A 27,261-nucleotide genomic window follows, 5' to 3' on the forward strand; every position below is an offset into this window, starting at 1 on the left:
GAAAAGAGAAATATGAAATAGCCACTCATAGGTATTTTCTATGCAGAAAGACGCAGTTAAGAATGAATGGGAAGATCCTATTCCATGGACCAGAAACACTTATAGCTATTGATTGTGTTGAATACCAATGAATATAAAACTGTAGATTGGGATGCACACAAATGAGAGGTTAATAGATCTTATTTTAAAGACATGAGGGACTCTGATGGGGTAGCAATGAGCAGGTCTGGTTGACCCAGAGAGTGTACCAAGTCCACATGAATGTGAAAGGGTGGATATAGATCATAGCCATAAATAGCTTTGACCAGCTATTTGCTGGGGAAAACACCATAAGAGGGACTGAAGACCCATTTTGTTACTGACGTACAGCTGAGGAGGGAAGAGAGGAGGACTTGGTGCTACTGTCACAATATACCTGGTACTATGTACACACTCATATTTGAGGAGGCTACTCTGTGCTGTGCTCTGTGACTCTCCAGACTAATGGGGAGAGATGGAGGAAGCTGCAATCTCTCTATTTCTCTAGTCGCTTCAGGACAACATGTTGACCTACCTTTAGACTGAACAGAAAGTAATTTTGTGGCTTTAGAGCTTAGAGAAATGCTGGATGAAATTTTGGTGACAAAAGTCCAACTTCTTCCTATTGCTCCAGAGGCACAAATTGTCTCTAAAAGCAAGTACCTGAAGTTTCTTCAAATACTGTGGAAAACCCTAAGCTCAGTGTGTATGGGAAATACACTCACAAAAAACCAATCCAGCTCTGTGGGTTTTTATATAACCAGATAATTGTTATGTTTATTTTTAAAAAGTGCAATATGGTAATTTGGAGGATTTGGTTTAAAAAGAAACACCAAAAATTAAAAACACTAAGGAAAAAAGGAGAAATAAATATAGATTCTTAATAGAGGGCTTTTATTAAAGTTAATGTTGCTGAATCTCAGATCTCACAAACACGTCCATCAGTAAATGTAACAGTAAATGTAACATTAATGAGTTCCTTTACTCTGACTGAGACTGAGGCCTCACTACAGTTATTCCTGTAAATACACTTACGCTGGATGAGGACCCAACCTGTACTAAAGTTATTAAGAAGACCGTTGCTGACAGCAAAACTGCTATAGGCAAAGTGGATTAAAAAAATCTTTCATATGCAATAATTAACATCATCAACACAAAGTAGAATGGATTGAATTATCTGGAACACAACTCTGTAGAGAATTAAAACTCTTTAGAGATAACTTTGAATGGTGGGATCCTTAAAGGATAATTTTCAGCTCACCAAGGACAATTTTCAGCAACACCAAATCCGGTTAATAGAAAATATCACTACAAGGTATCACATGATAACGTGTGATGTGCTACAATGGGAAATGAATTAAATGGTGATTAATTAATTATAAGCATAACAGATGATAGAAATATCTGTAATCAAAAGTGATTACATTATACCAAGATCAAATAACAGAGTGTTGTATTTGAACAAATAATACCGGCTAACATTCACCATTTAATTTATCTGCTGAATAGGGCAGTGCAAAGTGACTGATAAAATACCCTTTCTTTTTTTTAAATGGAAAAATAAGAAAAAATGGGTAAGAAAGAAGCAATGCTGGCAGTCTGAGTTTCAGTTTTCACCATAACTACTCTCTTCCTCAGTTCCTCTAATTTTATTTTTTTTCAAGTTATGTTAGGGTATAAGTCTCTGTCCTTTCCCAGGCCAAAGGTATTTTGTTTGGTTGGGTTTAGGTCATAGCTCAAATTGCTTATGTGCATTTCAAACAGAAAAAAATACGTTTTTGGGGAAAACACATCTTTCACTAAAACTTGGTATGCATTTAATGCATTAAATACGTTAAATACAGGAAGCAATAAGTGTAACTACAATTTTCACAGTGGAAAAAAACCCAAATGAAGGAATTTGGTTTTGAGTTTTATGTAGGTTTCATGAGATATTTGATCAATATTATTTTCAGGTTTCTTGGATTCTTTGCCCCCAACCAGATGTGTGAAATCCCTCCAGCTGGAAATATCATAAAACAGTGTATCTCTCCTGGTTTAAGTTGCTCTCAGCACCTTGCAATCATAGATGCTTTCTTGCCTTTAGCAGTTCAGCCCAGTTATAGCCTTTGGTGCAAAACTTCCTCTAGCACTTTACCCCAGATGACATTTATAAGAAAGCAAGGATGACTTCCAGACAGTAGAATTTTCAGAATACTGGGCCTGAGTAAGTCCTTAATCCTCCTAATTTTTCTTTTCTTAAAAAGGTCCAGATAATTCTATACAAAAGACATTTTGAACCTTTAAAGATTTGTTCTTTTTACACAGCCTCAAATTGTGCATCCCGAGAGAAACATCTAAAATAATTTTTGAATCATTTAGGTCAGTATATAATTAGAGCCCTAAGTTACCTCGGAGTATAAAGTTTGAGCTGTGTAATGTTAAATGCATGCATTGAGAGTTTGGCTACATTTGGTGGCAGTTTGAGCTTTCAGATGCATGCCTGTAAAATAGCAGGGAAAATAAACCTCTAAAAATCACAGAAGACTTTTTCTAGTTATTTTCTTTTCATGCATTTACAGCAAACATGATTTACCAAATACATTTGCTGGATATTTATAGTAAATTTTGTGATCCCGATACTTTCACGCCAAAGTACAAACTTGTCATAGTATCCTCCAAGTGTGAAACTGTAAGTGAGAAATTAAAGAGTAAGGTACTTCTCTACTTGTGTTTCTTTTTAGAATTCACATCACAAAGTGAAAAAAGAAATCAAATAACACGAACAAATTCTCTTTCAATCTCCAGAGATAAAACCACCATTTTTTTTGCTGGAGAAGGACTGTTGCAGCATTGTTTTGTCCTAACGCCACCCCTATGGCCCAAGAGCTCTGGCAATTTTCATGCCTGGAAGACAGAGATCATTGACAAATGGCTCGGGTCTGCCACACAAGTACATCATCCTTCAAGTTCAGATACAAGGAGAAATGCTGGCTATCTAGCTATTCAACCATCTTACTTCTGTGACCACGACTCAAGCATATGCTCATTGCACATAGCTAGCATATAGTTAGACAAACCTGATGGCTTAAAATCTTATTTTAATGCTACTTGGGATTTCTATGGAAGCCTAAGGCACTGCTTACTTAGACAACTCAGTCTAATAGGCATGCTGCTAATCTGCAGTACAAAAGATGTAATTTCTACTTCTCTTTCTGCTGCATGATGGAAAAATTTTCCATATCAGATGCTATTTTTGCAAGAATGAAAGTACTGAAAGTGATATACTCCTTAGAACACTGCAACTTTATCAATGAGAAATGCAACAGACATTCCATGATCAGAAGAATAGAGTGGGTTTCCTATGGATATCTGTGTTGGAGTGGATTTTGGTTTTGTGTAACCAGAAGCAATTGACAGATGAAGTTTTATCTCAGATGCAGTTATATCACCTCTCTCTAGCATAAATATAATCACGGTTCAATTCACACTTTTCTTTAATATGGGCACCAATAGACTCTCTCCACTGTGCTAACTGTTACTATCTACACGCCTGGTAGTTATGCGTAACAAATCTATCCCTCTGCAAAAAAGTGGTGAATCTGGCTAGCTGTCTTAAAATCTTCTAGAAGGACTCACATAAACATGTGCATTCAGAGCAGGATCTCAGAAGTCTAAATTCTGTAAGGAACTGGGCAAAAAAAATAAAACCAGAGGAAACACCATCCCTGATATGTAGCCATTCCTGAACCTAATATGCAGCCTGTCTGTACAAATCAGGTTATCTCATTCCACTGTAAATTTTTTGTTGGCATTCATTACCTTAACAAAAAGAACTGAACCAATTCTCTTCAGTCTGCTTTAAGTATATTGGGAAGCAGAAAATTGCTGCTATTTGCAACTTACTGTAATTTCCTGACATGGTAGATTTTCCACACTTGTGATTCTAGATGCATATATTACACAGCTGTGTCAGTGCTACACACTTCAGCTATCTTTCTTTATGTCCCTATTGCTTTAGAAAGAAAGCCTTTAACACTTCAGGTGCAAACCAAATAATAGCCTCTTAACCAGGAGTTTAAGGTGGTATATATATATTATCTGATAGGTTTCTGAAGTGAGCAGGTACACATGCAAAGTTTCCTCTGGTATAATGCTTTAAATAAAATGAAGGTTACTTTTAGATCAGACATACCTGCATTGCCCTGGAAAGGGTAAGGAGAAGACTACTGCATTAGATGAGCTCTCTTCAGTAGCTGGTTCCAGTCCTGGAGGACAACAATGACCTCTGGCTATATGCCCAAGCACTCTGCTGACAGCATAAATGAAGCAGGTTCAGATTTATTCAAAACTCATCTTTAAATTGCATTTATATGCCCCTGAAACATTCTTCGTAGAATTTACTTTTCCAGTGAGATTCTATATTTACTCACACACATACACACATATATAATGTACTTTATATCACACAAATGTATATATATATTACTAGCAGAAAGCAATTGTCTCTTTATAATTGATGTGCCATCCTCCCCAGTGGCCTAACTCTTTTACAGGAACCCCTTTTATGACATTTGGGCTTTCAGATCTCATGCAAAAGTCTGTTTAATACATACTTGAGGATTCTCCCTTGGCTTCCCAAATAAATTTTAAGAGGAATTACTAGATGTAAAACCGTTTTTATCCACTCTGTGAGGCTATGAATTCTCATGAAAACTGCTTTGAATAGAAAAATAAATTGTTAACTCTAGTGCCTAGGAAAAGCGCATTCTTTAATTACAAGAATCCTCTGGTGAAATTCATCATAGTGGTCCTAAAAGGGGACACTGAATTCATATGAAAATTACTTCATAAAGCTAAACAAGTGATATGGCTGAATCATCCAGACCAAAATCAATAGGATTAATAGATTTTAAACTCCTCCATGATTTTGATACCCTGAAGATCCATCAAAGGCTGTTCTATTCCTAATTTCCTAATTTCTGTTCTGTAACTAATTTAGTTTACAACTCTTTGTATGAAACTGTTTCAGAAAGCTGATCAAAGCCAATTTCAAAGACCACCACTACTAAATAAGCAAAGACTCTGTGTTGCCGAGTTGTTGGGAAAAATATAAGTGAATAATAGCCAAAGGAATTGGATATTTTTCTTCTAGTTTCCAAAGCATATTTTAAAAACTGCTTTGTGCAAATAATTTCTGCTTTAAATATTTTCTTTTGTAACTGGATCTTAGATTCCTTTCACTTTGTCAATCACTTAGGCTTCAAGTTTAAATATGCAAACACAGAGAACACAACAAAAGAACACACTAATCTTATTCTGTCAAAAGCAGATGCTATTTCTTAATTCCCAAGGCCAGCCAAACCAGAGCTGGGGTAAAATATTAAATACAGTGAAGCAAACATACACATTTTCTTATCTTTTGCTAAAATATGGACCTGAAATTTAGGAAAATAATATTCCACTTATTTTTTTGTTTCACACAGCTTCAGCTGATTGAAAAAGCAAACAAGCAATTGCATTCCCTTAATACTTTATGAGCAAATTTTCATAGACATTTCAATGCAACCCTTAATTTTGCAGAAGCGGGTAGAACCACCTGCCATTCTGCTGTACACTTGGCTAGCAACGTGCGCATTGCACAGTCTTATGGAAATCTGTGAAATGGTGTGACCAGTTCTGAATCTAATTGTGTTGTCCACTTGGTAAATGAACTCCTCTGACAAACTCAGGTCCTTTGGACTTTCAGTTCATTGGCTCACTTGCAAATACACTCACATAAACAATTGTGGTTAGAACTTGGAATGTCTTTTTAAAGGCAAAATATTTTCCTGTTAAATACTGCACTTAATACATCTTTTAAACGTGTATTACTTTATATATATATGTATATATATACACACACTACAGCTACATGTAGCCTTGAACATTGGGGCATGCTGGACAAATTTCCTAGGAACTGTAACTGAAAAGCTAGAGTTCTTAAAAACCTATTATCTTCAAAGAGGCACAAGGGTAAAAGAGAAACTCATAATTTCAGCTGAAGCTCTGCAATTTTTTTATTGTTCCTATTCTCCTTTCAGTATAGCAAAGTCACATCATATCCTTTTGTCTTAGTTCAGTTTTCATTATTATTACTTTTTAAGGCCACAGTCCTGTGCATATACATCCAGGAAAATAATATTGCTGTTTTATTAAGATGGAAATGATAAACACATATTATAATGGATGAAGCGTGCCAGTAGGATGAATTTGCTGGTTTTCTTTCGAGGGAAAAAAGAAAATCAAGAGAGGAAAAAGCCATGGCAGAACAATTATATTTGCTCATTCTTCAAGATAGAGTTCTTTAGATTCAAGAAAGACCTTGGTGCAATAGAAACTGAATTAGCAGTACTATTTTGAAGAAGCTGTTGCACACCCCTATCATGAATGTGCTTCTGGTGCAGATGTTTCGGCAGGATTAATAAGTGCTTTCCCTTATTTATGCCAAAACAGTAGCATCAGACCTCAAGAGGGAAAGTTTAATATATACCACACTACACAGATAACTCAGTATGAAAGAGTAAACTAGTCTTCCAAATTAGCCACACAAAAATATTCCGAGGTGCTTCTATCAGAAACACAGATAATATTGAAAGAAATGGGCAGAGTTATTTGGAATGACATTTTTTTGCTTCAACAGCTTATATAGGTATATGTGTATGCAGCAACACATACATGCATTTTTGTACACACCTAAATAAGCAATTTGAGGAGTGTTTCTCACTTATCTAATGTGGCTTCTCAGCAGAAAGAGAAATGAGCCAGTAATACCTTCTGCTGCTTTTTCTGCATGAATAAGGTCATCTTTCCATCCTCCTTTCCCTTCTTCTTGCCTGAAAAATACAGTGCTGTCATTTCAATACCCAGACCATTAAATCAAATAATTAGAAATTACTAAAGAAATTTTTGTCTGAGGCACAGACTGTGTTTGAGTGATTGTCACATTGAATCCTCAATTATTGTCCAAGTACACATCACCAATATATTGCTACTCCAGCATAACTCAAAACTGAAGGAGTGTAAAGTGTCAATTTTATTTCTTTTTTTTTTTTTTTGTTGGTTAAGGAAGATAGGGAAAAAGAGCATGCATGAGGTTGCAAACAGAATAGTATTTTGTTCACAAAATACCTGATGATATGCTGAAGTCACTCCAGTTTGTGCATCTCCTTTGATGAAAATGAAGACAAAAATTTTAAATTCTGTTTCTCAGTGCATATCATTGAAAATCTGATGGTGGCATCGAAACCCTTACAACTAGGAGAATACAGACTGAAAAGATATCTGAATTTATTCAGCTAAAGCTAAATCTTCTTTTAAATTTTACTAACCAAGGTATTAAGCAACAACTTTTAAAGTGCCTGAGCTTTTTTGGAAAAAATGTTTCAAAAAAAATGCATACCATAAATGAAGGCAGATTTATTCTCATTGGAAAAAACATTCATTTATCTGTCAGAGAAAACAAAACACTAAGATATTAATAAATACAGTTTATGCCTATATCCACACTAGGAAGAAATTCTAGTGTGGATCCACACTAGAAATCCACTAGTACTAGAAATTCTTCAAGGACTACAAAAATCATAACGAATAACACAATGTGACTTCAACAATAAAGAAAAACAAGTTCTACATAACAACAGTTGCAGTTTTGGCATGCTTATGGGGGACAGAAGGATCAGAAATCTGCTCTTCATTTGTGCACTCATTTATGACACAGGTTGTTTGGATACTAAAGGTGATCATATACACCTATAAACTAGTAAGAGTTTATAGCTAAGGAATAAGGATATCTGAAAGTCAGATATTGTAAGAAAAGATTGGTTTAATAGCCTCCATTTAGGACTCCAATTAAAATTCATGGACAACACGGAAGAAGGAAAATCTACAACACATTAACAATATTACTTTCCTCTGGTTTGGAATCTCCTATCAAACTGAAACATGAGCCATTCTCCTTTGAAGCTGTTCATGGGTGAATGCATGAAGTGGACATGAACAATTCAACAGATTTTCAGCATAAATGCCAGAGATTTGCAAAGCAAGTATATCTGTCTGAAGGTGAATTAAAAATCTGTTAAAATCTGTAAGCTCGAATCAATAAGCTCTGAAATAACCTGGGGAATAAGACATGAAAGAGCTGTAGTCCTTAGGATGTGTACTATTTGATAGTGGTCTGTGGAGAATTCACAGGTCAGATGGCAGTCTCTCCTCCTTGCTCCCAGTTCACTGAAGGGAAGAGGTGGTAAGAGAATCAGGTGGCGAGGAAGTATGTAGAGGATGTAGCAGAGGAACTGAACAGATGGGCGTGGGAGACAAAAGGAGGAGCAAAAGTGACAGTACAATCATTGCATTCTAGACAACTAAAAATACACAAATACTTTTATATTTATTTCCCTTGCTGCAGTTGCCAGAAAAATGTCACGTAATCACAAGTAAAAGGGGAGGTAGCACATGCAAACAGAAGTCACAGTGAAGCAGATGCATTAACCACTCAGCTTTAAATGATGCTCTTGCATTTGAAAGTCAGAGGGCCTGTAGCTTAGGAAATTTGTGACCACATACAGAAAAGTAGTTCTTCCAGGTTTTTTTGTGATGTCTGAGTGTGTTAGCAGAATTGTCTCAGATTAGCATGGCTGTTGTAACAGGCATAGGGGAAAAAAAGTAGTTCCTAAGGTGTGAGCTATTTAAGATCTTCAAGGTGAAATCTCACACTTCAGCATTTATAAAATATCAAAGTTTTATTGAACAGAACCATTGCAAATGCCAAAGATAAAGGCTTATTTATAGCTACAAGTTTAGTTAACAGAAAACAGCTCAGATGCAATTTGTGTAGTTAATATAGCCTTATTAGTTAGCTATTTCCTGCTCTAATTGGTGCTGTTAGAAGAGGGTGGAGAAACTAGAATACAAGAAAAGCATCTTTATTTTATTCAGTGGTTAAAAAATCCATCTGATAAACTGGTAATGTAATTGTGCTTTCAGGGTTTTTTTGATACATATAATAAACAGATACTAAGTAAAGTATACAAGCATTCCTGGGAGTGAGGACCAGTATCTAAGTCTCTAAATGCTCAGATAAATCTCATCATTTGAGCAACCTGGTCTAGTGGAAGGTGTCCCTGCCCATGGCAGGGATTAGAACTAAATGATCTTTAAGGTCCCTTCCAACCCAAACCATTCTATGTTTCTATGATTCTATGATAATGCCTAAATACAGCCATGGTTTCCCTCCCATCATTTGTTGAATGACATTCTCTGGAAAGGGCCATTGCTTCAGCATGCTTTGAAGAAAACACCCTTCTCTCCTGAAACCTAATGTGGTGGGACTAACCCATCACAGAAAGAACTGAGTGTTCTTTAAAAGGAAAAAAATAAGGACACCAAGAAGAACACTGAAAACATTCATCATAATTTAACGGTAGTTTTATTGTAACTGAGGTGCTATAAGGACATAAGCAGGATAAGCTCCATAGGAAGAGATAACATCCTTTACTGGATCAGCAAATACAGCTGGAAAAGTACATGGATCTAAGGAAAATATACCCTCCTGTAAGTTTAAAATTGAAACAGACAGCTTGTCTAAAATATTTATTTTCAAATTGAATATACATATTGACAAGTATTACATTATAGAATGCTTGACTTTTAACAAAAGAATTATCCTTTCTTTAAAATAAGGACCCATATTCTGGGAGTCTTGATTGCTGAAGGGTTCATCATCTAATCAAGTAAGTTTAAAGCTGTTAGTTTTATTATGTTTAGATGATTTTTGACTTTTTATTTCTGATATTTCACCCAACAAGTTTAAGTTGCCTCATTTAACTAAATCATATTGGATCTCCTCTCAGCTATGTCGCTGCAATACTGTTGTCTAATTTACAGAAATGATGCAAATGACATTTCTCTTTATAACTGCACAGGAACTTGGGCATTCAAATTAATGATTTTGATAATACCTAACTGAGGCAATTTTATTGTTTACATTCTCAATGGAATTGGCTAAAAATAGTTTCAGGCTAAATTAATTTTTTACCACCAAATAGCCATCCCATTTAAGTTATGCATCCAGACCACTTTTACACAACAGCTTATGTTGCCTCTGATTTATTGTGACATCACTTTACTAGAACTGGTGGCTAGAAAAGGCAAGTGTAGGCTTAATGTCAATTCAGAAAATGGGAGCAAGAATAAAGTGCTTTCTTCTTGATGATAACTTAAGTCAGGAATAAAAAAACCATTTATTAGCCTATAGACCTTCCCATGGAAAACATTCTCTTCAAAAATATCTTTTGTGAGGGGATCCTATTTTCTTTTCATTTGACCTCAGCATCTTAGGCATTTCTTAGGAGAACATACATGTTTTCCACAGATTATTATTTATCCAGATTGTGGTTTTCTAAAATGGGTCAGGCATAATCTAAATGCATAAACCACAATCTCTCCTCTCAAGAGACGGCAAGCAATTGTAGCCCTGTAAATGTGATTTCTGCCATGACTTGTAAAAAGCTGCAGACTTTTTTGCTGCCCTGAACCTTAGGGCTCATCCAGGTTCACTCTGCCTGAACCCAGGCAGCTGGGTTTAGCCTGGTTTGGTAATTGCAGCGAGGAGCAGTGCCTATAGGCTCTCCTGTTTTAGCTTTTCTTATGATCCCCAGTATCTTGATTTTTCCATGCAGTACTATAATGCAGCTGAAGGCAAAGACTTGCAGACTGTGCTGACAAACTGGGAAATTTAACCTGGAAAACAACAGCTTTGAAAGGAATTTGAGTGTTCACAGTGGATAACAAGCTAAATATGAGTTCCCAAAAGAGAGAGTTAGAAGTATAAAACGGGAAATCTTGAGTAAAATTAGGGGGCAATATCATCCTAGTACAGATGCAAGCTCTACTGGAATATAGTGCTCTTCGTGGTAGTTGGAATTAAAGAAAGTTTGTAGAAAATACAGCAGAATGATTAGAAGATTTGGAAACAGGCCCCCTTGAGGGTTTTAATCTGCTTATCAAAGAGATAAAAGGGATAAATTTAAGGGGGGTGGTGTATGTGTTTGCATGTGTGGGTGAATGACTGTCTTGCATACTGGAAGTATCTCCTGGCAAACAAAACTTTGATCAAGGGTTCTCTAATATAGTAGACAAAAGTGTAACAAAATTCAATAGCTGGAAGCTGAAGCAAGACAAATTTAGAGTGATAGAATAAGGCTTCAATTTCTAACAGTGAAGATAATTAACTAGTAAGTACCTTCCTGAATTTGTGGTTGATTTTCCCTGGAAACTTCAATAAAGGCTCAGCATATGGTAAATCCTATAACCTTTGTTATTTAAGAGGTCAGATTAGATTATCATAATAATAATTTCTGGCTTTGCCATCTATGTTCAATAACTTATCTCGTGCTCTTGCCTCATACAAACATTTTATTTTATCATTTTTCCCCTACACCCCCTTTTTCCCTGGATATAGCTCGTGCTTTCTAACTCCTCTCTCCACTGGCCTCTGTTCTCTTCTCTTGGATCTGTACGCTGTAGACTACTGTTCACATGTGGATTTTGATTCGTTGGCTCACAAACTAACATAAGCAAGTCGGTAGATTAAAACTGTAAGAGGTCAATAAGGTTTTGTCAAAAACATTGCCTCCCAAAGAGCTAATGGCTAACTTGCATTAGGTAAGATACGTATTATCTGAGGGTAGGCTCGAAATGACTAGAAAAATTATTTCAGTGTGCAAGCCTTTTATAACTTGGATTTTATGAATTGCCATATTTTTTAAAAGGGATGTATCTCTGGAACCTTTGTCTCCAGTGGTCCCCAGTGAAACAGAAAATGTCAATGAATTAGCTTTTTTATTTACCACTCTTAGAGTGGTTTCTTTTTAAACAGTAAGGAAACCTTCACTACAGCAGCAATACTGTTCTGGTATAAGTTTTCTGAACAGTAAATGGATCAGAGTCCAAATTAGGTCTTCACTGTGTCAGGTGTAATGATAGCAGCCAAACAAAAGCATTCCACAGCCTTAGGTCTGGTAGTCTGTTAAATGAATTTGTATGCACACAAGAAGTGTGTTTCTGAAACATGAAGATGCCCAAGAGAGAGACTCTGGAAAGGTTTTACAGACATTTAATAGTTCAAGACATTATTTGTTCAATAACGAAAGAAAAAGGTTTAGAGAGCAATCAGATTTTCATGGACAAAAGCTAGACTCCTGTCCTGAGGGGAGAAAGGATCATAGGCAGTGATTTTTGTACGTGTCAGGAAGAGATGCAAAAAAAAGGGTTTGGCAGCTGGAGAAGTGAGAGAAAAGAAAGAGCTGCTCATAGTCTCTCATCTATTTTGTATGCTTTTATAATCCATTTTCGCTGAGTGTGATTTCTAGCTCTTTCTTCCTCTCTCAATTAAAGTGTTTCATTCACTTTTCACACTCTTCTTAGCACAAAACGTAATTCTTTTTCATGTTCCCACTCAGCGCTTTTCCTGTCCCACTGTCCTACATCACTTTCAACACTGAACCACATTTCCCTAATGTTTTGCAAATGCATCCCCATTTTGGTCACATCTGTGTTCACATGACTGCTGTAGTCTCCTCTGAAATCCACTGCATGTTTTTACTGGCTGTGCAGAAGCTAGTGAAAGAGGATTGCAAGCATGAACATCCACTCCTCTGCCCTGGAGGAAGCAGATGCTTGCCAATAAAAGTAGCTAAATGTTCCCCTAGTAGCATAAACTTTTCTTGAATTCCCCAAAGGATTTGAAACACATTTGGTTCTCCAATTTGGTTCTCTCATAATTTCACCTTGTTTCTACTATTCTGAAGTGCACTAAGAAATCATATAATCACAGTATAGTTTGGGTTAGAAGGGACCTTCAAAAGTCATCTAGTTCATCCCCCCTGCAATGAGCAAGGACATCTTCAACTAGATGAGGTTGCCCAGAACTACATCCAGCCTGCCTTGAATGTCTCCAGGGACGGGGCATCTACCACCGCTCTGAGCAATCTGTTCTAGTATTTTACCATCCTCTTTATTTACAAAGATTTTTTTCCTCATGCCCAGCCTGAATCATAGAATGGTTTGGGTTGGAAAGGACCTTAAGATATCTAGTTTCAGCCCCCCTGTTATGAGCAGGGAGGTCTCACACTAGACCATGTCACCCAAGGCTCTGTCCAGCCTGGCCTTGAACACTGCCAGGGATGGAGCGTTTACCACTTCTTTGGGAAACCTGTTCCAGTGCCTGACCACCCTCACTGCAAAGAACTTCCTCCTTATATCTAACTTGAACTTCCCTGTTGAAGTTTAAACCCATTACCCCTTTTCCTATCGTTGCAGTCCCTGACAAAGGGTCCCTCTCTGGCATTCTTGTAGGCCCCCTTTAGATATTGGAAGGCTGCTATGAGGTCTTCACACAACCTTCTCTTCTCCAGGCTGAACAGCCCCAACTTTCTCAGCCTGTCTTCGAATGGGAGGTGTTCCAGCCTCCTTATCATCTTCATGGCCCTCCTCTGGACTTGCTCCAACAAGAAGAATTGCCCCTCTTTTAGTTTAAAACTGTTACCCCTTGTCCTATCACAACAGGCCCTGCTAAAAAGTCTTTTCACATCTTTCTCACAGGCCCCTTTTAAGAACTGAAAGGCCACAATATGGTCTCTCTGGAGTTTTCTCTTCTCCAGGCTGAACAATCCCAACAATCTCAGCTGTTCCTCATAGGAGAGGTGGTCCACCACTCTGATCATTTTTGTGGCCCTTCTCTGGACCCTCTCTAACAGGTCTATACCTTTCCTGTACTGAGGACTCCAAAGCTGGATGCAGTGCTCCAGGTGGGGTCTCACCAGAGGAGAACAAAGGGGAAGAATCAGCTACATTGACCTGCTGGCCACGCTCCTCTGGATGCAGCCTAAGTTATGATTGGCCTTTTGGGCTACAAGTGCACATTCCCAGCTCATATCCAATCTTTCAACCACTGGTACCCCCATATCCTTCTTCTCAGGGCTACTCTGAATCCCTTCATCCCCCAGCCTGTATTGATACCAAGGATTGCCGGGTCAAAGGTGCAGGACCCTGCACTTGTCCCCGTTGAACCTCATGAGGTTCTCATGGGCCCAACTCTTGAGCCTGTACAAGTCCCTCTCGATGGCATCACTTCCCTCCAGCGCGTTGACTGCACCACTCAGCTTCGTGTCATCTGCAAATTTGCTGACAGTGCACTCAATCCCACTGTCTTGATGCAGATATTAGAGTACTGGTCCCAATACAGACCTCTGGGGGACACCACTTGCCACTGGTGTCCATCCAGACACTGAGCCACCTACCCTAAGATTGACCAGACCAGTATCCATGTGGTAATGGTGTGATCAAAGGGCTAGTGCTGCGTTGGGAAGAATGCCTCGAAGTGACAAGTCCAAGAATTATAGCAGTGCCAGTGCAATGGGACAGATATTAATTGTCGAGGCCTCTTGCTATTTCACTGTTTCTTCCACCTTAATGTACTACTGGTTTTAAATGAAAATGAAGGGACAAGCTGATGAAACACTCTTCATTTCAAATGAGACAAGGCAACCTTCTTTATTTATTCAGCCACAAAGTTGTGTTACACACTGGAGTTAAAGGTGTCACTAGTTTACTTACACCTCTTATGACTGTGAAAAAGCTCCCATATTCTTAATCAGAACAGTGATTCTCCCCAGAAAATAAAACCAGAGATGTAACTGTAGTAATGCTTATTTTGTTTGGAGGATTGGGGTTTTTTTGTGTGCTTTTTGTGTTTTTTGGTTTTTTGTTTGTTTGGTCCATTCAGGAGATGGTTTAAGTCAAATGGTTGAACTGAATCTCAGCTGCTGCCCTGGCATTGCTGTGTATCAGCAAAATCTTCTTAGTATAAATAAATAATTTTTTACAGGTGGGAGGATGATGGAACTGAAACACGACAAACTTTTGACAGGGGTTGGAATGATACTTGTGGCATAATGATTTGTTGGCCTGGCAAAAGATTCTGAGCATCAGCCTTTTAAATGTCATGTAGTTTTCATAAGAAAGATTTTTGTTAGGAAATGTTGTAGCAAATATCTTAGCATGGGATGGCTCAAAGCTGGCTGTCATACATACAGTATTGATGGATTCTTGGCTATGTCTTTTGTTAAGTAAATGAGAATGCTGGCTTCATGAATTCTGGTTACATATGTAAATGCAAGAGCTGCCCACGCAAAACCTGTGTTGGAACTTTCTAAGCTGACATGGTCGATGGAAGTGAGAAGTTCTGATTCAAAATAAAGAATCAGGACATCTGTTTCAAGTTTCATGCTTTTGGAGGGATGTGATGGAGGGGGGAACACAGTGTGGCAAATACTGATCAATTTCTTTCAAACTTTACTTTGATGATAAAGATACAAAGTTAAGATACTAAAATATTTGCCACTTTTCCACAAATGCAAATAATAGATGTATCTTAACCCTTTATTTCAATCTTAGAGTTTAACATTCCTCAGTATAATTCAGGCATACAAAGTGAAACCTGGGAATAAGAAGCAACAATTCTTATGAAAGGTTGTTTCAAGAATATATATTTGGACTCGACGATCATTGTAGAACCATTCAAGCTGAAATATTCTAAGAAGGAGTATTTACATATTTATATATGTAATGGACTTTTTGGTGGTGCTACAAAGAAAGAAAAATACAGCTGAGTACCAACATTAATGTTGATGCAACTGCTTAACTGTGCTTGGTCTTCTGAAGACAGAAGTGTATTTGTTAAGCCTATTTTCCATTTGACCCTTGTTTAGGTGGTATGTGCACCACCAGCAATATGAATTTCTGAAGCAATACCTTGAATATCATCTCTTATGCCACTAAGCTACAAGGCCAGCTAATCAGCATTTTTATCATTGGACTGCCATTCTCCTGATTATCATCTTCCAAGGCATTCTTAAGAAAGATTTCAAATTACACAGTAGAGATATTTTATACAACATTTTTCATAAAGTCAAACTATGAACAAAATTGCGTACAGAAAATAATAGTCATGCTTTTCAAAATAAGGGTGTAACATTATCACACAAATCCACAAAATCCAAGAGACAAGTCTACGATGAAATTCTCAGTGCTGATTGAGATTCTCCTTGACTAACCTTAGTTTGACCTGTTACAGATAGTTACCTTTTTTTCCTAAATGCAAAGGTGCTTATCTCTTCATTACCTATATTTATGCTAGCAAAAATGCTTCAACGATCCTTCAGAACAAGTTTAGGAAGCAAAGCCTAGATTTGCCTATGTTAAAACTTTTTACCAGTTCTTTTTCTAAGAAGTTCTGCTGAACAGATTCTGATAGCGCATGTTGGAATTCCAGTTTAAAATTTTGTGCCAGCAGAATATGGTAAAACTTTATGAGCATGTTCATCAAATCTATATACGGGATAACTGGGAAGCAATAGTCAGCTGACATTGTAAATAAAAGAAATGGTCATGTGACACAGCTAGCATGCAATACTGTAATTAAAAGCTGTGCTCACTGGTTATGTATATGACAAAAGAAATGGCTGAGAAGTACCTTCTAACTTGCTCAGCTAAACTGTTGCACCATGTTACTTGCTAGCTTTAAGTGTTTCACTTTGCCCCTTTCACCGTGGGTGTATTTTTCTTGAGACAGATAAAATTCATATTTTTTGAAAATGAGCTGAGTAACTGAAGTGCTGTGGTGAGTTGACTTTGCCAGACACCCACCCAGCCACTCTCTCAGTCCCCTTCTCCAACAGGACGAGGAGAGAAAATAAGTTAAGAAAGCTCATGGGTCAAGATAATGGAGATCACTTAAGAAGCACTGTCAAGGCCAGAAGATAGTAGATATGCAGAAAATTAATGTAATTTATTGCCAAATAAAATAAATTCATATAGTAAGAATCAAAGAGAAATTGAAACACCTTCCAACTTACTTTTCCCAGGTTTAACTTCATTCCCTCTGCTCTATGTCCCCCTTTCATGTTGCACAGGTGGAATGGAGAACAGGAGAGGGGGGGAGGGGTATGGATAGTCCACAACAGTTTCTCTCTGCTTCTCCTTCCTCTTCACACTTCACCCTCGCCCAAGCATAGGTCCTTCTCATGGTCTGCAGTCCTTCAGAGTAAGCCTGCTTCTGTGTGGTTGTGGTTTAACCTGGTAGGCAGCTAAACGCCACACAGCTGCTTGCTCACACCCCACCCTGTGGGGGGTGGGGGGGAGGGCGGGTTGGAGGAATTGGAGGAAAAAAAGTGAAACTTGTGGGTTAGGATAAAGACAGTTTAATAGGACAGGAAAGGAAGGGAAAATAATAACAATGATGATAAGAGAACATACAAAACAAATGATGCACAATGCAGTTGCTCACCACATGCCAACTGATGCCCAGCCACTTCCCATGCAGTGGTCCCCGGCCACAGTTTATGTACTGAGCATGGCGTCAATACTGAGCATGACGTCATATGGTATGGGAAATCCCTTTGGTCAGTTGGGGTCACCTGTCCCAGCTGTGCCCCCTCCCAGCCTCTTGTGCCCTGTAGCATACTCACTGGCAGGATGGTGTAAGAAGCTGGAAAGTCCTTGACTTAAAGTAAACACTACTTAGCAACAACTAAAACACCAGTGTGTTATCAGCATTATTCCCAGAAGCTGGAATAATGCCAAAATAAAAGCTGGAATTAAAGCCAAAACACAGCACTGTACCATCTACTAGGAGGAAAATTAACTCCATCCCAGCTGAAACCAGGACAATGATCTTCTCCACAGGCTGAAGTGGAAATACCCACCTGCTCTGTTGGGGGTCCTCCATGGGTTGCAGTGCAGACACCTGCTCCAAGTGGTCTCTCCACAGGTTGCAGGGGTGTCTCTGCTCTGGTGATTGGGACACCTTCTCAGTCTCCTTTTTTTCTCATCCTGTGTCTGCAGAGCTGTTTCTCTCATGATTTTTTTCTCATTCCCCGCTCTCACAGCTGCTATGAAGTGGTTTGCCTTTTCTTAAACACGCTTTCCTAGAGGTGCCACCAGCTTGTCTGAGGGGTTCAATTGTGCCCTGTGGTGGGCCTGCTGGATCCGGCTGGAATGGGTTGTGCCCAGTTTGGGGCAGCCCTGGCCTCTTCTCAGTACCTACCCTGCAGCCCCTCTACTGCCAACATTTTAACACCACTGCCCTGTCGAAGCACAAAAAACTCAGTAAACTGTCATCTTTGTCCAAAAATACACAATTTTACAGTATTAAAAAAAAATCTTAATCTTATTAGAGGGGAAAGTTAATTTTTAAAGATGTATTGAGAAATTTCTAGAAAGAAAGAAACATCAATTTCACGTATCAAAAGACAAATCGTAGTAGGAGGCACCAGTGAATCTACATAATGTTTCTGTTTTGACATATTTAAAGTTAATTAAACCTATGATTTCTTGAAAAAGTCAACCCTTTCCCTTCTCTGTACTCAGTTTAAACTCTAATTTGATAAATATCAGGCTTAAACAAAAGCTATAGGAGAATGTCATGATGAGTAATCTCACTTTTTCTCTAGTATTTAATTTATTGTTCCGGTGAGTTTAATTAAAGGCAAACAAGAATATCAGAAAAAAAAAAAAACCCATGTATCAATATTTCTAAATTAGGAACTGTTTAGAGTATCACAGTCCTGGTTTTCTCTAGTAATTTTAAAGATCTGTTAAATGTTTTCTCTCTCCCTTTTGGATTTGTGATTTTATTGGAGATTTTGTTCTGCTTGAAATGTGTACTTAGGTTAGAGATGACTCTGTCGCAGCAGTGGACATAAAACTCACTTTTAAAGGGACATCACTGTTCTTATGTTGCTGCACTCTACACAAACTTCTCAAAAGTTGAAAGTGTGTGTTTGTGTGGCATCAAAGGATACACTAACCATGCTGAGTTAGCGTATCTGTTTCACACCTCAACTGAGAATTTGATAAGTTGCTGTAAAACTTGGTTGCATTTAATTTAGTACCATTTGTGTAAAAGTCATATCAATTCTGATGGGTCTTTGTATTCCACACCTTATGAAATAGACTCGGGCACCCTCATTTCATAAGTGATAAAATATTTCTCTACTGCCAGGCAGAATAGATAGCTACAGTAGTTTTACATCCTATTGAAAATTCTTTTGAGCCATGCTAATTCCCCAAATTTGAGAATTATGTCTGAAATGGGCTCAACAGGCACACACAACTCAGCAACGTGTTACTACAGTGCTATTTTATTTGGCACTGGTGTGGTACCTACTTTGCAGCATGTTGGTGGGGCAGACCAATGAAAATTGTAGGAGTTTCTCTGATCTTCTCCTGCTGAGAAATTCCTTTGAAAGAATTAAACACAGGCAAAACCCAATATTAATTAAGAATGGGCCATTGTTCTTGCCATTCTGTCTCTTGCTGAAGAAATTTTTGCTAGGAAGAGTCATTAACAAGTCAGGAGATTTTAAATTGTCCCCTTAAATCTGTATTACATCTTTAGAAGAGCTTTCAGTGATTTGCAATTACTGTGGTGAAAACTTTGCTAGCAGGTACGTTGCTATTTTGAAGAAACTTTGCAGTGAAGTTGTACAGTTGTATTTCATAAGTGTACAGTAGTGAAGGAATTCAAGAATATTTCAAACTGAAGCTTTTAAGTAATAAATGTCAAAATTCCATTTCCAATATTAATAGTTTATACAGAGCTTTGTATTTTAAGATTACATTTATTTAGTTTTGGTCTGCTGCATGACTTTCATAACTCCCACACTTATGCAAATCTTATCCATGGGATGCAAAATACAGCTGTCATACATATGTTACCCATTGTTCCTGATCTACCTCTGTGTTAAATGCATTAGCTAAACAATATGACAAGCTTTAGTATAATGATGTTAATCAAGTCATAATTTCGAAGTACAAAATGAAATGTGACACTATACAGTGGTGTTTGATTTGAAATATGCCCAAATTGGTATTGCATTGTACTTTTGTAATGATTTAAAAAAAAAAAATCAACTAAAGGCAGAAGTATAAAAAGAGTAAAAGTCCCTTTCAAAATGCAATGTAAAAAACTGGTAAGTATTTTACCTATGGGAATAATAATGTAAAATGATTTTACAAAAAGCAAAGTAAGCCCTCTACAAAAGGCTACTACCATGATGAGACATTGCTTGTCCATCTATAAAGTATCATCCACTATCCTAAAAATTAATCCTTGCATTAATGCTCTTCCATATTCCCCTACTAAGACTACATTTCATATGCGGCTCAGGGAAAGAAAATTGAAATAATTATCTTTTAAAGTGTAACGTAATTAAATGCAATGTATATGAAATACACAAATTTAATGTATAACGGCAAGTATTATAATTTAATTTTTGATGGCACCAAGAAATAGGAATGATATTGCCACTCAGGAGCATTCCTTTTTTTCAAATAAGTATAAAATCAATTTATTGTGTTTGTAAACCCAAGCAAGATTTATTAGGTTTTTCTTATTCATCCTATCATCCTTATTCATCCTTAGGTCATCCTATCTCAAGTAATCATATTTTACCATAGAAATAAACACTCCTCAATCTGCAGAATTATATAGGATGTTGATTGGTTAGGCTTCTTAGTGTTAGCTTATTTGGAGTGTTAATAGGTTTTCTATAAAGGAGAGTTTTGGTAATTGTTAATTTATAATTAGAACTATTGTTTCATGATCAATATTTGTGTACTTGAAGTGGTAACTTTTTAAGATGTAACAGAAATCCAATACCCATTAAGCCTGTGTGACCATGTATAAGAGTTGTGAAAGAGTGCTTGTTAAATATGACTCTGTGGCTTTTTCCTCCAAAGAGAGAGACAATGAACATTCATGTGAGAACTGTAACTCATAAGCTGATTAGAAATCTTGAGCCTGTGAAGTCCGTACTTTGGTGGGATCCCAGGAAGGATTCCACAGAACAAGAAAACAACATTTTAGGCTGGAAAGGTTTCATGTCTCAGAAAGAAATAAAAATATTACTTCTGCTAAGTACTTCATAATAACCTGTCTGTCACCTCCACCATTTATGAGGCACAATAGAGGTAACAGCTTCACAGATAGACTTTAAATGACAATTAATTCATAGAGAATGGTCTGAGATTCTTGGAGAAAAATATAAAAATGCCTTGTACTGCTTGTTTTGTTAATTTAAGTCATTCTGAAGTGTTGCATGAAGCTTTCAGTCTGTTCCCTAAATCAAGGTATCTTCTTTCATGAACACCAATAGAATTTGCAGTGCTGCTGTGCTCAGGAGTGAGATTTCCCAGCTGGCAGATGGTTCACTGCAATTAAATCTCTCACACGGCTGAATGTTGTAATTTAAAGAGTTTTGCTTATCAACAGAATTAGATACCTAATATTCAATCTCTTGGATGTTCAGCTTTTGAAATAGCTTAAAGCAATAAATAAAATACTAATATTTCGTTGAAAAGAATGACCTTTGCTGATCTATGGACCTCAGGCCAAATCTGATTCTTAGTTTTATCTGCAGAATGCTATTCAAGCCAGTGAGGTAATAAGGACATAGCTGAAAGACCAGCTGGGTGATTTTTAAACAGCCAAAGTTCAAGTGAGATATACTTTACAAAAAATTTAAAACTAAACACTTTTTATTTTTTACTGAAGAGTATCTTTCAGTTTTTGACTTTTTTTTTCTACAGACAACCAGTTCTTTCTTTGTTAAGTATGTTGAAAAGTGATTCTTGTAAGACAGAAAAGAAGTGGCTGCAATTTTTAATGAAAATAATGTGAGTTCGTTCTACTTACACAAGAAAATTTACTCATGGAATTTCAGAGGGCACTGAACAAACGCAAAAGTTAGTAAGAGGAAACTGATGTGATAAAAGAAATAAACAAAGCAAAAGTCAAAGTAGTGTCTCACTCTTGCCCCATTAGGTATCAGAAAGTCAGACTTACTTAAGAGTAGAATTTGGTCAATGTCACATTGGTTTTGATATGGTTATCATGAGTAAAACTCCATTTTCAATTCTGCACTATTTTTTTGGTAAGGTTGAAGAATAAATGTAATTCTGAAATATGATCAAGTCCCATCAAAGTGAAAAACTAGAAAAATATCAAATACACACCCTTAATATCTGAGGTGGTGTTAAGAGCTCTTGGGTGGCACATGAGAAAAATTTCACCTGGGAATGTTAGATGAGGAGTCCTTAAATTTATTGGACTTCATTCATGCCAAGGATGTAAATTCCTGGATGACTGGGATCCTGGTTATTCCAACACTTTCACACTTTCACTGTTTCCTGTTAAAGCCATTCTATTTTAGGTAAATAGTATGCATTCTTTGGTAGGAAGCTTTGTATGTGGTTCTCCAGCATCCCTAATCTTTAAATTGAATTGTTCTTTTGTTTCTTTTTCTCGCCCAGTTATAATGTTTTATATAACATGGAAAAACCTCTGACTGAAGGGGGGGTGTGTGTGTGTGTGTGTATAGAGAAAGATTGTCTCCATAGCTAGATCAGCAAAAACTTTCAAGGTGGAAGTTGAAGTTGTTGATCTGGTTAAATTTTCCAAATCTCAAACATGCTTTCTGTGTGTAGTTAGCTTGAGTCCTGCAAGCATTTCTTGATTTCTGTTTTGTTAGTGTTAGAAAGTATTATTTTTTTTTTTTGGGGGGGGAGTAGGGGAGGGGAGCGTGGCGGGGAATTATTCCCTTCTGATAATTTCTGGTTTTCATGTAATTTAACTTTCAAGTGAAAAGTCTTTGTGTTGCAAAATTCCCAAAAAGCTCTAGTTAAAATCTTAGTCTGAGATCAGATGTCTTCTTATCTCTGATGAGGCATTTCAAAACCTTGCTGCAGTATTCAGGAGGATAAATAAGGAATTTGAATCAACAGAAAGGTTATCTTGGGTCTTAATACTTCTTCGGAATTCTGATATAACTTTATACCATCTAAGGTTCGTGTGGCAAAAGAAGCTATTTCTGAATGGTTATTTTTACAGCCCTATACACAGACAAATTTTAATCTGATTATTTTGAAAATGTAATTTTTAACCTTTCATCTCAGTTTACACAATGACATGTCATGATGTTATATTACAGACTCATTGGGGAATACTTGAACTGTTTTGGAAAATTAACAATCCTCACCAAAACACATACAGTGCCTTCCAGATCCAGAATACTTATCTTGGCAGACGGGTCTCTAGATACTTCAAAAAATAATGATGATTCTTTAAATAAAGTACTTTGTTCTATTGTGATTTTTATGATGGTTTCCTTCAGCTATTTCAGTGTTGTATAGTACAGAGCATACCCCCTATAAATGTATAAATTAATAACAAGCAGTGGGATGGGAGCAAAACCTTAACTTGCTGTGCTCTATCTTAGTTAGCCTCCACCTTACCCATCTACTTTGCTCATAACAGATCACAATTTCTTTTAAGTTTCAGGCACTGTGAATGAAATAACTTATTACGTTAACCTGTTAACCTGAAAATCCTAAGAAAATGCTTTCTAAAATGTATATATCTATAAAGTTAGCTGGTTTAGATGAAATATTTCTATTAAGCCCTTGCATAAGAAAAAAAAAAAAGAGCTTTTAATAAACAGTTGTTCTATGTTGCTTGTCCAAGGGCAAGTAGGATTTGTATATGAAGGGATTTTTTTTTTTTTCCCAGTTAGGACAGTGATTTATTAATTTTAATGTAACTTCCCATGCTATCCCTAGTGATATGGAAATGTTTTTGGGTTTATGATATTTTATCAGGTGCTAGGAATTGACCTTGGAGCTCCCTGGTGAATGCCCTGTTTTTCTAGCAGGCTACAGTACTGGACTGCTGCAAAATCAATTGGTAAGAGGAATCTTAAAAGAGGAAGTGCTTGTTTTGTGCCCCTGCTTTTGAACCATCACTACTTATAAATGCACCTAGCCCAAAAGTGGAAATTTATGTTTTAGGTAACTGCACTAGTATCTCGGGGTTATGTTAATGGAAATTGAGGTGTTGTTATATGTTGCTGGTGTGAGTTGTGCCTGTTGCAGAAAAAGCACGCCTTGCCTTAATTTTTCAAATACCAGAATTCTAGGTTTGATTGTAAAGCCCCAGTGGTTTTTTGAATTTATGGGGTTTTTTTCTGTATTTTAACATTTGGGTTCAATTTCTCAATAATTTTATTTTTATCATTATTTGGAGTGGAATCTCACTAAACAACTTTTACATCATACGTATGCAGAACTGACGTTGATAGAGTTCTGTTTCCTTTCCCCTCCCCCCTGCCTTGATCTTTCTCTCTCATCTACCTACTGTATCACACAAAGCAGTGAAGGATAGCTTTTCAAGGACTAAAGTCTTTAAAGAAAAACTTGGAAAGAAGACAACCAATGAAAAAAACAGACCAAGAGTAGACCAATGAAGCTTGAAGAACAATGAGATCCTCTGATTCAGCTCTTACTTCGGATATCACATCTGGCAGACAATCCCATGTTTTCTATTTTTTTTTTCTTTGACTTGCTTTATTTTATAGGGACTAAGATAAACTACTTCTTTGTATTTTACAATCTGCCAGTACCTACGTGCAGATGCACAATTTACCAGAAAAAGAAGGATGCATATTGGAGGTGGTAGGGGAGAAAGGACTTTGACTCCAAATTATGCAAATAAAACAACAACAACAATAATATAAAACCAAAGCAATGCCCCTACCTGGTCTATTGCTTTCAGATGAGTGCCACATTATGCCACAGTGATGTCTTGAAAGCCAGAGCTGGTACTGCTGCAGCAGTACTTCTCAAATTGTACAAAGCATTTTATGGAAGCTGAGACATTGTCCTGAGAGTGTCAAAGTATTTCAGGGTTTGTTCATTTTTTCTTGTGTCTGTGGAACACAAAGAATTGCCACTTGTGTGTGGCTTAATGATTATGCTCAGCTACAAACCAGAACACTAACGTAGCTCAAAAAGTTCTCATACTCTTATCGTAGCTGTATTCAGTATGAGCAGTAATAAAGTTAGTTTTTATAGAGGTTCAACTTCTCAAAGGTCCTTTTCATTCAAACGTTTGGCCCTGAGGAAAAAAAAAAAAATCAAAAGTGAGGCATCTAAAGCTCCTAAATTGAACTGTAAGATGGAGAGAGAGGAGTAGCATGAAATTTAGCAGAGCATGGCTAAAGAAACAAGGACTAAGGCCATTCAAATCTGAATGGATCAAAGTATTAAAAGTCTTTTGCATGAGATGTGCAGTCTTGTAATTGATAAGATGTTTAAGACAATAAAAAAAAATACTTCAATACTGACTAAATATGTTCTGATTATTTCAAGAGATAAAACATGCTATTATATTCCGAAACTGCTTGGCCCTGCGCAATTGCTTTGCAATAAAGGCTGCTAACACAGCAGTGCACTAGTCTGATATCCCATATATGAGTAAGGATGTGCAAACCTTTGCTTAATTGAACTACAAAATGGAATAATGGCTTAAACAATGTGTAAAATCTTGGCCATTAAGAGAAACTCTACTAAAGAAGATATTTCTGTACTCACAACAATATCTACTCGTTTCAGCTGGTTCCTTCAGTAGAATTTCTCTCTGTGTTTTTCTTACTATGTTCCTAAATTCTAACAAAAAATTCTCATTAAGAGAAGGAAACAGAAACAGAAACACAGCACAAGGAATTATTCCAGTTACTTTGTGCTGTTCTATTTATGAAAAAGTAAGACAGTGGGGCTAGGAAAAATGCATCCTGTATTGAATTTTAGGTAGAAAAGATCTAGGGTGAGCATAAAAGTGGAGGAAATAAGCTTGAAAGATAGCTGAATAGATAGTAATGTTATTGACCACTATACTGACATGACTCTTGCTATTGCTCTGCCTCTGTATTTTCTTGACAGTCAGACCAGATTATTAGAGAACAGTATAAACTATACTTCTGAAAAAGAATAATCCAATTTAGGAATTCATAGCCATTTCCAGCCTTAATGCATTTTGACTTGGTAAGAAGGTTGAAAATATACTGTGGAGATACACAGTGTGACAAACCACTCTATGCTAAATATGTTTTACAAAGCAGCCACACAAAACCAACACTTGAAGCAATCCTTTGAGTAAACACCACTATTACTACCGGTTATGCTCAATTTTGTGTATTCAAGCAGCCTAGGGATCTCATGGTCTAAATTGGGGGGTAGGTGTGTGGAAGGGAACAGACAAAAGGAATTATTATTCCTCTTCTATATATGGGGAATTTTGGCAGGTTGAAAGTATGTGATTTGGTGCCAAAACATAAAATAAATCCAGACTACCATGTCATTTCCTCAAATTAAAGCCCACTTTTACTTCCAGTGAAAAAACATCTTTGAATCACATGGATAATTTTGGATGGTGGCAGCATCAGGCTTTATGAGACAGGCACAGAGTGCTTGAAGTCACAGTACTCTGGCTCTATGACTGCCTTGAATATGCATTAATTCTATCCAAGTCTCTCTTTAGTATAAAATACACTTCAGAGCTTGATTAAGACTTTTTCAGCTATGTTTGCTGGCAACTTCTCTACTGTATCTAGTAACAATTCATCCTGCCAGCATATTATCCAAATGCTTGTAGAATGAGCAAAAGCCTACTGGACAGCAGACCTTTACTAGGCAAACCATTCCCTTAGAATGAGCTCATGAACAGCTTTAGTCTGGAAGTAGGAAGGCTTGTACAAACTCTGCACAGACTTTGGTCAGATGGGATACACCGCTTTTCAAAGACCATCCTGATTCACCTTTGTAGTCCGATTTCTTGGCTTACTGGTCTGGATTTTCTACACACTGAGTCAGCAAGGTTTCATGCCAAGTGCTTATACAGAGGGAAAAACAATATTCAGACAAAGGCACACAAGATGACATAGACTGATTTGAGAATGGATTATTTTGTTTAATATTTTGAAGCGTATTTGATAAAAAGTACAGAGAAGAGGATATAGAGGACACATGATATTTGGTGACATTTTTGTGTGAAGAAATCACTCTTTGGTTTGCTAAAACCAGAAAATAAAGATAAAAACCAGATGTGTTGCTATGTCACTAATTAATTTAATCTAGGATCAGAACTGATCGATAAAATGTTCAGCAGAGAGGGAGATACTATTTTCTAGAAGAACCAAGGCTGCTACAGAGAGGCAATGGCACAGCTTAACAAGCAGTTTTTTTCTAGAATTTAGAGAAGATGTAGGGCTGTCTGCATTAAAGGTATCGAACTCCCTGGGTCCCTCAGAAGGAAATGTGAAGGAGAGAGTG

General features: G+C 37.0%; 1 long non-coding RNA gene across 1 annotated transcript; it reads left to right on the forward strand.

Annotated features, from left to right (window-relative positions):
• Positions 1–616: 616 nt before the first annotated feature.
• On the forward strand, positions 617–17,427 carry LOC115613168. The gene is made up of 3 exons (XR_003993295.1): positions 617–627; positions 1,915–1,921; positions 17,346–17,427. It is a non-coding gene; the product is annotated as an uncharacterized LOC115613168 (long non-coding RNA).
• Positions 17,428–27,261: the final 9,834 nt, after the last annotated feature.

This window comes from Strigops habroptila, chromosome 1 (genome assembly GCF_004027225.2).
Source record: "Strigops habroptila isolate Jane chromosome 1, bStrHab1.2.pri, whole genome shotgun sequence".
In the NCBI taxonomy this organism is placed as follows: domain Eukaryota; kingdom Metazoa; phylum Chordata; class Aves; order Psittaciformes; family Psittacidae; genus Strigops; species Strigops habroptila.